Consider the following 14,406-nt stretch of genomic DNA (forward strand, 5'->3'; position numbering starts at 1 on the left):
GTCATGTAGCAAGTGTACAGATAAGGACTTTCCCAGAAGGGGTGTGTTAGGAGGTTTGGTCCTCCATCCCAAGGTGATTGATATCTAATTAGAATATCAATCACTGCTCTTTATCCCTAGGGGAAGTATATGGGTGTAGTCTTTTTTTCTTGAAGCCTGGCCTTCAGTGACTGCACCTCCATCCACAGTTGTCTTCTGCACTGACCTCCCCAGGGCCCAGCCCTGTCTGACTGCCTGTAATATTTCCAAATAATTTAGCCACCTATAATAAAAGGATGGAAAAGGGTTTCCATACAAATAGTCACTAGAAGAAATCAAGTGTGGCTATAAATAGCCCAGGCACAAACAACCACAAAAATAACCTGAATGATTTCATTTGTGTAAGGTGTCTGGAGTAGTCAAATTCATAGAAACAGAAAGCACACTATGGGCCCTATTAGCCAGGCATGGTGGCACACGCCTGTAATCCCAGCACTCGGGAGGCTGAGGGAGGAGGGTCGTTGTGAGTTCAAGACCAGCCTGGGCAACAAAGTGGGCTCAAGGCAGCCTGAACTGCATAGTGAGACCCTGTCTCAAAAAGACAAAAAAAAAAAAAAAAAAACAATTGTATGGGTCCTATTACAGGGACATGAAAGTGATCTTTCAATGAGTATGAAGTTTCAGTTTTGCAGGATGAAAAGTTTTAGAGTTGGATGGTGGTTATGACTGCACAATAATATTAATGTGCTTATACTACTATACATTAAGAATGAGTATAAGGAATGATAAATTTGAGTTATTTGTAGGAAAATGGATGCAACTTGAAAACATAATGTTAAATGAAAAATCAGACATGTAAGCTTAAATACCATATTGATACAGGAAAATAAAAACTCCTAACCTGAACGATATCTGGGACAAGTTTGTGTTCTCTAAAATCAAAGAATGAATTTTAGGAACAACAGAGGTTAAGAGCAGAATATATTTATTGAGGGAAAGAAAGCTTCTGTCCAAGAGAGGGACAGAAGGGGGCCCAGTGGTTTGCCCAGGACTCTGTCTTCTCTAGGGACTTTTATAGAGCAAAAACCATGAGGAGAGGTAGATCCAAGATAGGGGGAAAATGGACAAAACTATGGTCAGCAAATATCAATTGTTCAGGTAAAATTGATTAAATTGGGATCAAAAAGGGAAGCGAGTCAGGTAGCAAGTGGGCCTGAATACAGAACAGAGGCTTTTCCTGTAAGGGGCTGGGTCAGTGACTCTTTAAGGTGATTGATACCTATTTAGAATATCAATCCCTGGGGCTGGGGATTTAGCTCAGGGCAAAAGCGCCTGCCTGGCAAGCGCAAGGTCGTGAGTTTGGTTCCCGGTACCGGAGAAAAACCAAAAAAAAAAAAAAAAAAAAACATAGAATATCAATCCCTGATGTCCATCCCTAGGGAGGTATACAGGTACATTTGTTTAGTCCTTTGTCTTGAAGTCTGGCCCACGGCAACTACGAATCTTTCAAGTTGGCACCTTGCGAGTTCCCTTGTTTCCCACCTTCCACCTGCCTCACCTTGTGGTTTTGCTCTATAAAAGTCCCTAGAAAAGAGAGGTTCCTGCCAGGCATGGTGGCGCACGCCTGTCATCCCAGCACTCGGGAGTCTGAGACCAGCCTGGGCTACAAAGTGAGCTCAAAGCCAGCCTGAACTACATATTGCAATCCTGTCTCAAAAAGACCAAAAATAAATAAATAAATAAATAAAATAAAAGACAGGTTCCTGGGCAACCCACTCTTTCTTGGATAGCTTTGTTTCCCTCAATAAATATATTTTGCTTTTAACCTCCATTGTTCCTAAAATTCATTCTTCAATTTTAGAGAACACAAACTCGTCCCAGATATCTTTCAGGCTAGGAGTTTCTTTCCCTATATCAGTAGCACTGTCTTGGTCCATTTTCTTTGCTATCTCAGAATATCACCAACTGGGTAATTTGTAATGAAAGGGAGTTTAGTTTTTACATTTCTAGGGATTGGGATGACTAATATTAAAGCGCCAGCACCTAGTGAGGCCTTCTTGCTGAGTCATCATCCCACAGCAGAAGGGTGGAAAGGCAAAAGAGTGCTTGTGACACACGGCACTTGCGGCCTCAAGCCTTTTTATAATTGGCATTAAAACATTTATGAGGGCTCCACCCTCACGACACTTTTCATTAGCCTGCATCTCCCAGCATTGTTGCATTAGGGATTAAGTTTCCAAAATTTGCTTTTTGGAAAACACATTCAAACCACAGCAAACTCTGACAGCATAATTTGGAGGGGAAAACACCATACAAGTAAGGAGAACTGGCTTTCCTGCATCATCTATACCGACTTTGTGCATTTCCTTCCTCTATTAAATGAGGAGCTGAGGCAAATGACCAAATGCCTTCTTACATCAGCCTCAGTTCCATGGCTCTCCAGATGTTCTTTTCTTTTCTTTTCTTTTCTTTTCTTTTCTTTTTTCTTTTCTTTTCTTTTCTCAATACTGGGGATCAAGCCCAAGGCCATGAACCTGCTAGGCAAGTGCCTTACTGAGCTATACTCTCAGCTTTAGGGTGAGAGTCCTGATAGGGTGTTAGCCCTAATATGAACCACAAGAAGATTTTAACACAGCTATGTGAGAAACATACAAGGGTTTATCAAAAATATGATGTAGTTTAAATTTTAAAAAAATGTTTACAGTAGCAGACACATTGCTATTACTCTCCCTCATACTAATCTCATCACTGTTGCCACTTTCTGAAGCAATTATGGTAATCTTCTTCCATGTCTTTAGGAGGTCTGAGGGAAAATATGGGAATGCTGCTGCCAAGTGCCATCCAATGGAAAGGCAGGCTCATAAAATAAGGTCCTTATCTACCTTATTCACCGGATCTGGCATTGTGTAACTTCTGGCTCTTACCCCAAAGTCATAATGACCATGCAGGGCCAACATATTAAGATGATTCAGAACATCAAAAGACAGCCACAGCAGCACAACTGAGGACACAAAAGAGGACTTTCAGAGCGGTTTCAAGAAAGTGGCAAGAATGATTGGATAAAGCACAGGGGAGTGATCTGAGGGGGATTCATGCTGTGGAAAATCCTGTTTTGCAACCTGAACAAAGACATTTATTTAATGTTCTATTTGTCCTTAGTTTCTCTAGCAGATAACAAGACTATAGCATTACACTATTATGCTGGATTTTAAAAATCAGTTCTTCATTTTAATGCTGTCTCAGATTATCTCTAAATGTGATTCAGAAGTACTGCTGGTATCCTATGCTAGCCAACCAAAATAGAACTCACCATTAGGAATAATGCATCAAGGTAATTAATTTCAACCAATATGTTTTACTTCTTTTTTCATCTCTTTTTATTTTTATCAGTACATGTTTGCAGTATATAATGATTACATTCACTGCAGGGAATTGGGACATGTACACAACACATTCCAGTTCTTTATTTTTTTCCCCCTTCCCTCCACCCTCATTTTATTTTTCCAGCATCAGATTCATTAATTTATAAGACCTTATAAAGCTAATTATCATATACACAGATTGCAAACCAGACTAATAGGCCACAGAACATACAAAACATGTAAGACAACTGTCCTAAGTCGAGGTACATGTTTAGAAACACTGTCTGTGCAGAATTACAATACCTGTGCATTCCAAGTCCTTTTATAATTTTTTATTTATTTTTTGTCATTTTGGAGACAGGGTCGTGCTATGCAGTTCAGGCTGGCCTTGAGCTCACTTGGTAGCCCAGGCTGGTCTCAAACTCCTAATGATCCTCCTGCCTCAGCCTCCCAAACCCTGGGATTACAGGCATGTGCCACCATGCCCGGCACTCCACATCCTTGTTTTAAAGGATTTTATTCTGCACAAACACAGAATTTAAGTTCTTGCCTAAAAGTAAGTTAGTTCTCACCTGAAACACATTTAAAATTGCCACACATTTGCTAACCCCACCTACTTCCTAACTCTGTTCTGCTTTTTTCCGTAGCCCTTATCACAGTGCCTCACCAAATTGCTAAATTGCCTGACTGAGCTCCAATGTGGTTTTCTCCAGCCCGATTACAGGTGTGCACACCCAAGCCTTGCTAAAAACACAAAGTTTGAGAGCCACTCTCAGCATGAAGCACATGGCCTTCCAACTGGCAAGAGCATAGTCACGGTATTTCAACTGAGCTTCCTGACTCAGCCTCCTGCTAAGTCTTCCACAACCAAGGTGAGCCCATCTCTTTGAGTTTTAGCTTCCATACCCAACTGTATGCTTTCCTTTAAAATTTTACTTACCACATAACAGTCACAAAAGTTAATTCCAGATGAATGAAAGCATTTAACTTAAATAAAATCTCCTACATTACTAGAAGACAATCATATAGTAATCATGAGATAGAAGAAGTCAGTTAGGTAGATATGAGTACATAAAATTTTAAAACTTTTTAAAAAGGTACCACTAACAATGTTAATGATAAACTGATAAAAATACTTTTGATAGAAATAAAGGGGAAAAAGAAATAAATAAAGGGCTAAAAGTCACAATTCATAGGCAGTATCTACAAATTAAACTCTGAAGACAAAGGATAGGAGAAAAGAGAAACAGTTCCCTAACTGGCAACAGTTCAACTTTTGGTTTTTCAACTTTGTGATGGTGTGAAAGTGATACACACTATATACAAATCATATTTGAATTTTAATCATTTCCTGGACTGGTACCAGGCAGTGGGATCCTCTCGCTCCCTGTATGGCAGCAGTAGGGAGCCACAGCTCCCAGTCAACCACACAGTCACCAGGGAAAACAACTGTTACTCAGTTCCTGCGGAGCTGGGCTGTGATATTCAGCAGGTTAGGTGGATTAAATGCATTTTCAACTTATGATACAGTATTTTCAACTCCACTCTAAGCAGAGGAGCATCTGTACTTGTGAGGGTGGACAGAGCAAAGAAAAGAAAAACAGTGAGAGAAAGAAAATCTCCCCTTGTCCGCAATTCCCAGGTTGGTTGTGGCCACGTACAAAAAGCATTGATAGCAAAAGCAGATGAGGTTATTCAGTAGAGACCTCCTAAGACTCAGAATCTAAGCAGAGCAGCTTGAAGGATCCACATGACCAAGGGTATGGCACAGAAGGAGCAGGTGGACTTCTTTCCATCTCTCCCTGGAACTTGGCATCCCAACTCTGTCTTCCAAAAGTCAGAGACAAGAAGTTACTGGGGTGCTGGGAGTCAAGCACAGAGCAGCAGGGTGCCTGGGAGTACCCCTCGCTCCAGTTTCTTAAACTGAACTAGGCCAAAGCTTCACTTTTGTTTACAATTCCCTTACTGGAGTCTTCCCTGAGCGCCCTGAGGTTAGATACTTCGGCTCGGTTCCCAGAACACCCTCAGGTCTGTACTAAGAAGCACCATTGGAGAATGGTTACTTGGTTACATATTCATGGTTCCAGTACACTGTTGGTCCTTACTGTTGGCAAGGGCTATAGTATTTACCATGTTGCCTCTAATTCTGGGCAAAAGGCTCAACAAACATTTGCCGAATGAGTAACCTGCTGGCCTGGCCTAACCTTTTGGGTGTTCTTGTGGAATCAGACTGTGTTCTCACTGCTCGCCTGTAAGGGCCACACAGTTCCTGGCCAAAAACCACACAAAAGCCTTTGTCATCAGTGTTTTTTTACAAACAAGCAAAGCAAATCAAGGCTGGGAGGTACCTTTTCTTTGATAGGAAGGACACATGCTTCCCCACCCCCCACCTGCCACATACAAGTCTTGCTCAGAGCTTGTATGCACCAAGATCAGGCAACCACCAGCTCCATGAAATTAAGCTGTGTCACCAGCATCAAGTTTACCTCCCTAAGATTTCCACGCCTCCTTCCTAAGATGTTAGGCTAGAATGCTGCTGATGATGTTGTAAGTAAAAGGGGAACATTTCTATTTCCAATTTCACTGAACTAGGGGAAAAAAGAGAGCATTTTGATATTCTTCTATTGTATTAAATGCACAGGCATTGGCATCACTCAGTTGTGGGTTCAAGTTTCAACTCCACCAACTTCCTGTTATTTGACTTTGGGCTAGTTACCAGCCTTTTTACATTTCAATTTCAAATCTGCAGAGTGAGTATACAAAGCTACCTTGCAAGCTTATTGTAAGGAATGCATGATTCAACACCTGTCAGACACACAGCTCAGGGCCCACTTGGCACACAGTAAGCATTGAGCAAAAATTAGCTGCTGTCAACAGCTTATAAACACCTGGCCCAGAGTCATGGGGCTTATGTTTTTAAAAGAATGTTCCCATGCACCATTGTCATTGGGCTTATAACAAGACAAAATCCTGATCTGACATCCAAGAATTCAGCTCTTTTCGTGTTGCCCCACCTACCACCCTCATAGTTCCAGCTACTTTTGATTAAACAATAGAGAACTTAGTTGTGAAAATAAAAATCCTCATGTAAAAACTGGCCTGTTCCTGACCATAGTGGCATACATGATGCCCAAGAATCCCCATGGCTTAAGCCTTCTGGGTTTTTTTTCACCCTAGTTACATAAGCTCAGAGATCAAGCTGGCCAAATGCAAGTCACTGACTTTGAGCTTGCAATTATCTCTGTCTCTATGAGTTTTTGCTTACTCATAACAGAACCTTATGAATGGTTACTTTTCAATCTCATTAAAAATCCCAGCAGTCTTCTGGTCTGTGGGGGAAGGAGTAAGTACCAGGAAGCTGGATGAACTGTCAGGGCACATGATTTCAGATAACACCTGGAATGAAGAGACAGATCCCTGGCTGGGGTCTGCCAGCTTTGACCCAATAAACCAAATTGTTCTGTTTGGGTTGGCTTCAATTTCTTACATTAAAACAAAACAAAAACTCTAAACGATCAAGATGAAGCAAGAAAAAGGGTGAATAAAGACTAATGTCCCAAATGCAAGGCACAATCCTCAGCCAAACTTTCCCTGACTTGGTTAATAAATAAACCAGTGATTAAGCTATCCCAGCACATTCTTCTGTAACCCAAAAGGGATCCTCCCCATTACTGAGGGATACAAACATTAGCTTAGTAACTTCAGTTCCTGCCCAACTTCACTATATCTGGATTTGTGTTTGCGGGTGTATGAGAAGACCACCTCCAACTCCAGAGTCACTGTGGGAATACTACTTGGACTCAGAGGCAAAGGGAGGCTTCTGGGGCCATGTTGTATGGCACTGGCATATGAGGGGACATACATTTCAGTTAATCCTCATAATAACTCTGTACCACAGGAATGGTTATCTGTCTCCTCCTTTACATATGGGAAACTGATGGTTCAGAGAGGTTAAGTGGCACAGCCAAGAAATGGACAGAAATAGGTCATAAGCTCCACTACCTGCTGTAAGAGGGTATCATTTAACTCCCCCTTGACCACTCATGTATAAATTACAAATACAGTATTCCCAAAACTAGGAGACAGAGAGCAGCAGAGTTACTTAGGAAGGCCCAGGGAAGACAAAGAAGGATTTGGAGGGGTCTGGGAGAAGACAAGGTAAGGAACCTGGGGGCAGGGAAGGAGTCTGGTATGGTTAAGAAGCAGGGCAGGACTTTGTGACCGCAGAATTTCTCCAATATCTTCAGCTTTCCAACACAGACCCTTTGACTTTTTCACCCAGACTCTACAGTGAGCTCCAAGTCTTCCAACATCAAGCGGATCCATCAGCCCTCCAGTGCACAGACAGCCATTTTGCATTCTCTCACCTCTGATGTACCAGTCACTATATTATAGATTTATATTAAATCTGTTCCTCTAGTGAACCTTAAGTAATACAGAATCAATATTCACTGCAATAAAGTATAAGTGCTCCCTATAGCAAGGGTTAAGTAGGAGACACTTTAGAGGAAGACGCAAAGAAGATTTACACCCTACAACATGACTTTAAAAACTATTTACCAGGGCTGGGGATTTAGCTCAGCTGCACAGTGGCTGCCTGGCAAGCACAAGGTCATGAGTTCGATTCCCGGTACTGGAAAACAAAACAAAACAAAAAAAAACCAAAACACAAATAAACAAAAATCTATTTACCAATTGGAAGAGAATGTGCTGACAGAGAGAACAATGTTGTAGATCAAGGGAACAGCACGTGCAAAGCTATGGAAGCGTAAGTGTGTGCTTTCTCTCATGAGGTTGCCTCATTTTAAAAAATAAATAGCAAATCACTAAGTAACAGTTATTGCAGAATTTGTGCCATGCCTTCTCTCCACTGAACCCTTAATGTACAAACCACAAGGAATTCAGATTCAGGTCACAAAGAGCAGGTCTGAACTCAACTCATCTCCAGCAAGGTCAAAGTGACTCCCAAGTTTTCTTATTATTTTCAGTGAAGGAAAAAAAACAGAATATTTACAACAGCCCAGATTTTAGGCTAATTTATTTCTTAGAAGAAATCCAGACCCCCTAAGAGGAGACATAGTATAGTCTTTGTTTTTTATTCCCACGACTACCCTAAAGCTCTGCATATTGTCCACAGTAAGTATCCAATAATTTTTTTTCTCTGTTATACTCAAATGCAGTAAATTTTAGTTTTCATCCTAATTCCGATTTTAACAAGTACTTTTTAAATGGTGACTGTTCAAATGAATCCTGCCAGTGCCCAATGCTTTTTTTCCCACTAAACTCAAAAGGCAAGCTTGGGCCTGCCTCCAACCCTTAGAGCCATCAGCTAATCTCCAAGATGACATCACTGCAGAGCTGTTTCCTTATCGGCTAGCAAATCTGAGCATGAACTCAGAGCGAACGTTAGAAAAACAATATAAATACAAACTGGATTGTACACGTCAAGACATCTCAGAGAATCAAGTGGGCATATGACTAGAGTTCAATTTTAAAGGAACTAAAGGTTTTTTCCCCAGCAGGTAATGATTCTTTTCAGAAGCTTCTCCCATTTACCAACTAATGAGAAACTATGGTTCCATAGATGATAGGAGGAAAGGGATTTTATAATTCATTTAATCCAAAGATTTTTCAAAAAAGTTTTGACTGAGGAACTCTTATTCAAGCTAAGTACTACCAAAATACATAAATAAACAAAACACACTAAGTCAAACTGCTCTGCTCAAAGATAAGGTCAAGGCTCAGTTTTCCAGGTTTTACCCTTCTAATCCCTAAATTCACCTAAAAACCCTAATTTTAATACAATAATTCAAGAAAATATGTGCAAATGTCAATAGAAACTAAGGCTGGGGTGTAACTCAGGGTTAGACCACTGCCAAACATGCTGAAGATGCAGGGTTCAAGTCCCAGCATCACAGTAAAAACAAAACACCTATGAGACATAATTGTGTACAATGATGATTTCTGTATACAGAATAGATATATTATCAAAATAGTTTGATGAAAGTGATTTATTTTTCTCAGGAATACATGGTCTCAAATAACCTTTAAATGAATTACAGCAGTCACCGACAAATTATCACATCAGCTGGGTTCAGGCAGTATTGATCCATCACATGTCAGAAAAGGCAGGAATAAAAATTACTTAGAAAATCCAGAATATCTTATGATGTAGCAATGACATACAAAGTGCTTCTCAGTAATCATGATTGTAAGACAAATGCAATCCAGATATGATCTTTAGCAAATCAACAAATCATCTATGCCTATATTTCTCTACATGTCCTTTCCTGGCATCTTAGCAGTTTCCATGAATTCTTTGAAGTTACACTGATTGCACAGTTCATATTGCTGGAAGCTGTGTTTTGAATGTGCAATTCTGGCTCATGAATGAAGGAGTTTCTACAAGGACCTGATGAAACTAAAACACTACTAATAAGATATCACAGAACCATGAACCTGCTTAACTCTGTAAAAATCACTGGAAATGCCAAATATCCTTGACAGTGAAACTAGCATTAATGGAGTCACCGCTCTGTCCACCCCTGCAGTAAAAACCTTGGAGGACAGAAAGACATATAAAGTATGTAGGAAAGGAGCTCACTAGCCAGGAGTGTAAGACAAAAACTAAACAATCAGAGGCCACAGTCACAGAGCCACAAATAACAGTGATAACTAATTGCTCAGCTGTTTCCTGGGAAGTGTACATATAATCCTTGAGAAAACAAGTGCACTTATATGATACGAGACAATTCTACATATAAAAAGTTTCAAAGGTAACATCACTTCTAAAGAGCTTATATCTGAGATTTTATTTCACTACAAATTACTCAGTTTTATTATCACCTGTGGAACTACTGGAAGCAAACAGTCCTACTGAAATGAGCCCAATAAAAAGAGTGCACTGATAAATTTTTCTGGCCCTTTGGTACAGCTGTTCTGCCTGTATCATATGTGATCAACAGGTCTCAGAAGACCATACTCCAAATCACTTTCTTCAGCATTGAAACAGGCAAATCATCTATTTTTTGCCTCAATATCCAAAAAATGTCTGGTAGTTTATTTTTCTCCAGTATCAGACATTATAGATAGAATACACATTTGGTTTTTTGTTTGTTTGTTTGTTTGTTTTTTGGTTTTTCTCCGGTACCGGGAACCAAACTCTCAACCTTGCGCTTGCCAGGCAGGCGCTTTGCCGCTAAGCTAAGTCCCCAGCCCCTCAATGCCCACCTTTAAAAAATATTTTTAAAGAAGTTCTGGGCAAGATAACTGAGTCCCTTCATAAACTGAAGTCTCTGTGGCCAAGTGTCAAAGAAAATACATGTATAAAACCAATGGTTCTTAATTTAGAGTAAGCATAGGAGACACCCCACCCAAAAGTTCTGTTTAAAAAGTTGACTTCTACCCTGGGCATGGTGGCACATGCTTGTGATCCCAGCACTTGGGAGGCTGAGGCATGAGGATCTTTGTGAATTCGAGACCAGCCTGGATTACAAAGTGAGCTCAAGGCCAGCCTGAACTGCATAGCGGGACCCTGTCTCAAAGAAAAGACAAAAAAAAAAAAGTGGACTTCTAGTCCCCATCCTCCAAAACAAAGACAATGCACCAGACTACATACCAATTTTGATACTTAGTATACAAATTCCATTTGACAATTGAATTAGAAATAGTATAATAGGCAAATATGAATATCTCAACTCAATGTTCTTTAGTAGGGAAAATTTCTCATTATATCGCTAGATATTATAAAAACTGTTTCTTATTTCTGAATTTCAATCTTTACTAAAGTATGTACCCTTGCCAGGAGTGGTGGCAAAAGCCTAATCCCAGCACTCAGGAGGCAGAGGCAAGAGGATCGTTGGAGTTTGAGGCTAGCCTCAGCTACAAAGTGAGTTCAAGCCCAGCCTGAACTGCAGAGTGAAATCCTGTCTTAAAAAGACAAAAAAGCGCCTGCCTGGCAAGCGCAAGGTCGTGAGTTCGGTTCCTGGTACCGGAGAAAAAAAAAAAAAAAAAAAAAAAAAAAAAAAAAATTAAGAAAAATAAAGTTATGTACATTTTGCTTTCTCAGTTATCGATTATTCAGAAAAAAACCTTATTTTTGACAAATGGGCCAGCCATGGAGAAACAATATCCTCCAGTCCAGTTCCTTCACTTCACAAAGAAAATTCCCTGAGAAATCTTTGCCTCAGCCCTGCCAGCACTCTGGGCTGCTGATTCCTCAGCAGCTTGTTGGTTCTTTTTTTTTTTTTTTTTTTGGTACAAAGAATCAAACTCAGGACCTTGTGCTTGCCAGGCAGGTGCTTGTGCTGCTGAGCTACATCCCCAGCCTCCTAACCTGTTGGTTCTTTCTAAAGAAAGGATGGTAACTTTTCATGTAATACAGCATATGTTTTCTGACTTTAGTTTGTATGTGTCTTGGGATGAAGCCATATTTAGGGACATTAAGATGGAATTCAGATTTCTATGGGGCACTGACTGACAGCGTAGACTTGTTCTATAATCCTCTGCCCCAAACTCAACATGAGTCAATTCAACCAAATCCCAAAATTGGCTTAACTCTAGTCAGAGATGAAATAGAACTTGTATTAGCAAATTTTGAACACAATTATGGTAATTTCTTTTGTTATCTCATATTTGCTTGAATGAATCTTTAAGAAATATATTTACTCATAACTAAAAGCATAGAAGATAAAATTTTCTTTAGGTGCTGTGATAGTAAACTGATTGTGTCAACTTGAGTAAGAAACACACAGCTGACTGGATCAGCATAGTTAGATTATGAATCTCACAGACGATTAAAACTCCTTACCAAGAACTATTCAAGAACTGCTAACCCTCTGCTCTCTCTCTCTCTCTCCCTTCCTCCCTTCCCTTCCTCCCTCCCTCCCTACCTCTTTCCCTTTTTTCCTTCCTTCCTTCCTTCCTTCCTTCCTTCCTTCCTTCCTTCCTTCCTTCCTTCTTTTCCTTCCTTCCTTCTTTCATTCCTTCCTTTCTTGATGGTACTGGGCATAGAACCCAGAGAGGACTGAGTTACATCCACAATCCACAATATTTATTTATTTATTTATGTCTTTTATTATCAGACAGGGTCTCACTAAATTGCTCAGGCTGGCCTGGAAGTTGGATTCATCCTGCTCTCCTGCTTGAGTCTCCTGAGGAGGAGGTGTGTGCTACCAAACCCAGCTGACTTTCTCAACTTTAAAAGACAAAAGGAATCTGTTAGATTTAGGAGGGAAAATATTTGGGCAATTCCAAATAAAAGTAAGAAATTTATTCTCTTCCATCATAACTTCACTTACCATCTTAATAGTATCAATTACTACTATAATTGCTATTAATATTTACAAAGATACCTCAACTTTATTACATAAAAATTTGTTTCATATGTTTTCCCACCAACTTAATTTCAACCTTAACATTTATGTATTTAGGCCAATTAATGATTATTTCTAACACTGAATGACTATTTGAACTTTAAAACTGACATTCAGCTTCAAGTTAAATTGCTTCTCAATAATTGTACCCATAGCAATTTGTCATGTGATCAATCATAGAATTTTCAATGTGATATATACATTCAGACCCAAATATTAACTGGTTCTTTAAATACTTGTATTTCTCATCACTATACTAATTTTACTTACCGCTAACAACCTCTTCCAACTTTATATGACCCTGCTGGAGATAATGGATTCATATCGGCAGTGGCATAATTTCTACTGTACTTGAACACGGGAGTTTCAGCACATTTTCAGGCTCAGTCCCAACCCTGATGCGGCATTCTCTAGATAGAACATTCTCCCATTGGCTCCCTGATTACTGAGTCTATTGACTATAAAATAGACTATATTCTATTTTCCTGATCAAAGTAAATCTTACCACTTTTTAAACCCATCATGGTAATGCTATTCTCTTTCCCACTGACAAGGGCAAAATGAAGACTGCGCACTCTGGGTTGGTGCATCTTGACAGCCTTTGTGCAGTGTGGTTCTAATTTGTATCTAGGTGACCACTGATCTTCTCAACAGACTCTTAGCAAGTCATTCTCCACTGTGATTTTATAAACCACATGCTGATTTAATCATTTGTACCCTTACTTCATAGTAACAACCACAGTATAATTTTACATTTATTTGTAATTACATGATTGAAATCTGCTCCACCACTAGAATAGGAACTACAAAAGAACAAGGAAGAAGCGTTTGCTCACTGCAGATTTGCAATGCCTAGGCACGCGCCACTATACTAGCTAGAATGGAGCATGAACAATGGTAGCAGATCGCACAATTACACTCTTAGATTTACAAAGCATTTGAGGAAGAATTTTAAAGCACCTAGAAACAAAATTTATACTATTCTCATAGAAGTGTTATATTTTTCCTCTTTTTTTGACAGGAGAAAAATGACTCACTCAAAATGATTTATCTAATCAAGCTCTCCATACTTGCATTCCTTACTTTTGCCTCCAGAATAAACTTAGGACATTTATGTTCATCTTTTTCTCAGATTTTTGTCCCCTTATAATAAAAATCTCACTTTGTCATTTACGATGATTCTTCCCAACAAAAATGAAGGCTTCTTGAGGGAAAAGCAATAAATGTTAAAGAATCCCAATCACCCCTGCGGGGCTGAGTGACGAACCTTCTCTAACCTCGCCTGTGTCCGTCCTCTACTCTGAGCCCATCTGGAGTCCGGAAGCTAGCCGTCCTCGGATGTTCTTGTGTCATATCCTCAATGTTTCATGTTAGTTTTCTCTGAAAGTGAAGTTCAAGGGCAAAGATTAAGCCTTATTCTCTGACTCAACGCAGTGCCCGCAAATAGAGCAAATCAACACAATCTTAACTCGCGGAATGAAAATTAGCAGTTGGGGGAAGGTTCTCGAGCGCAGCGAAGGCAAGCAGATCCGGCGAGAACTAGAACCGCTCATCCTTTGAGAGCCCTTGGCTGTCCTTTTAAGGAGGCGTGTGAGGAAATCAGCAGCGCGGCGGCCATTGGCTGAGGAGCGCGCGCCGGTGGCCCGCACGCGGCTGCGTCGGCCTCGCGCCGCTCTCTGCCCCGCAGGGGG

This window comes from Chinchilla lanigera, unplaced genomic scaffold, assembly GCF_000276665.1.
Source record: "Chinchilla lanigera isolate Chin_1 unplaced genomic scaffold, ChiLan1.0 scaffold00022, whole genome shotgun sequence".
NCBI classification, from domain to species: domain Eukaryota; kingdom Metazoa; phylum Chordata; class Mammalia; order Rodentia; family Chinchillidae; genus Chinchilla; species Chinchilla lanigera.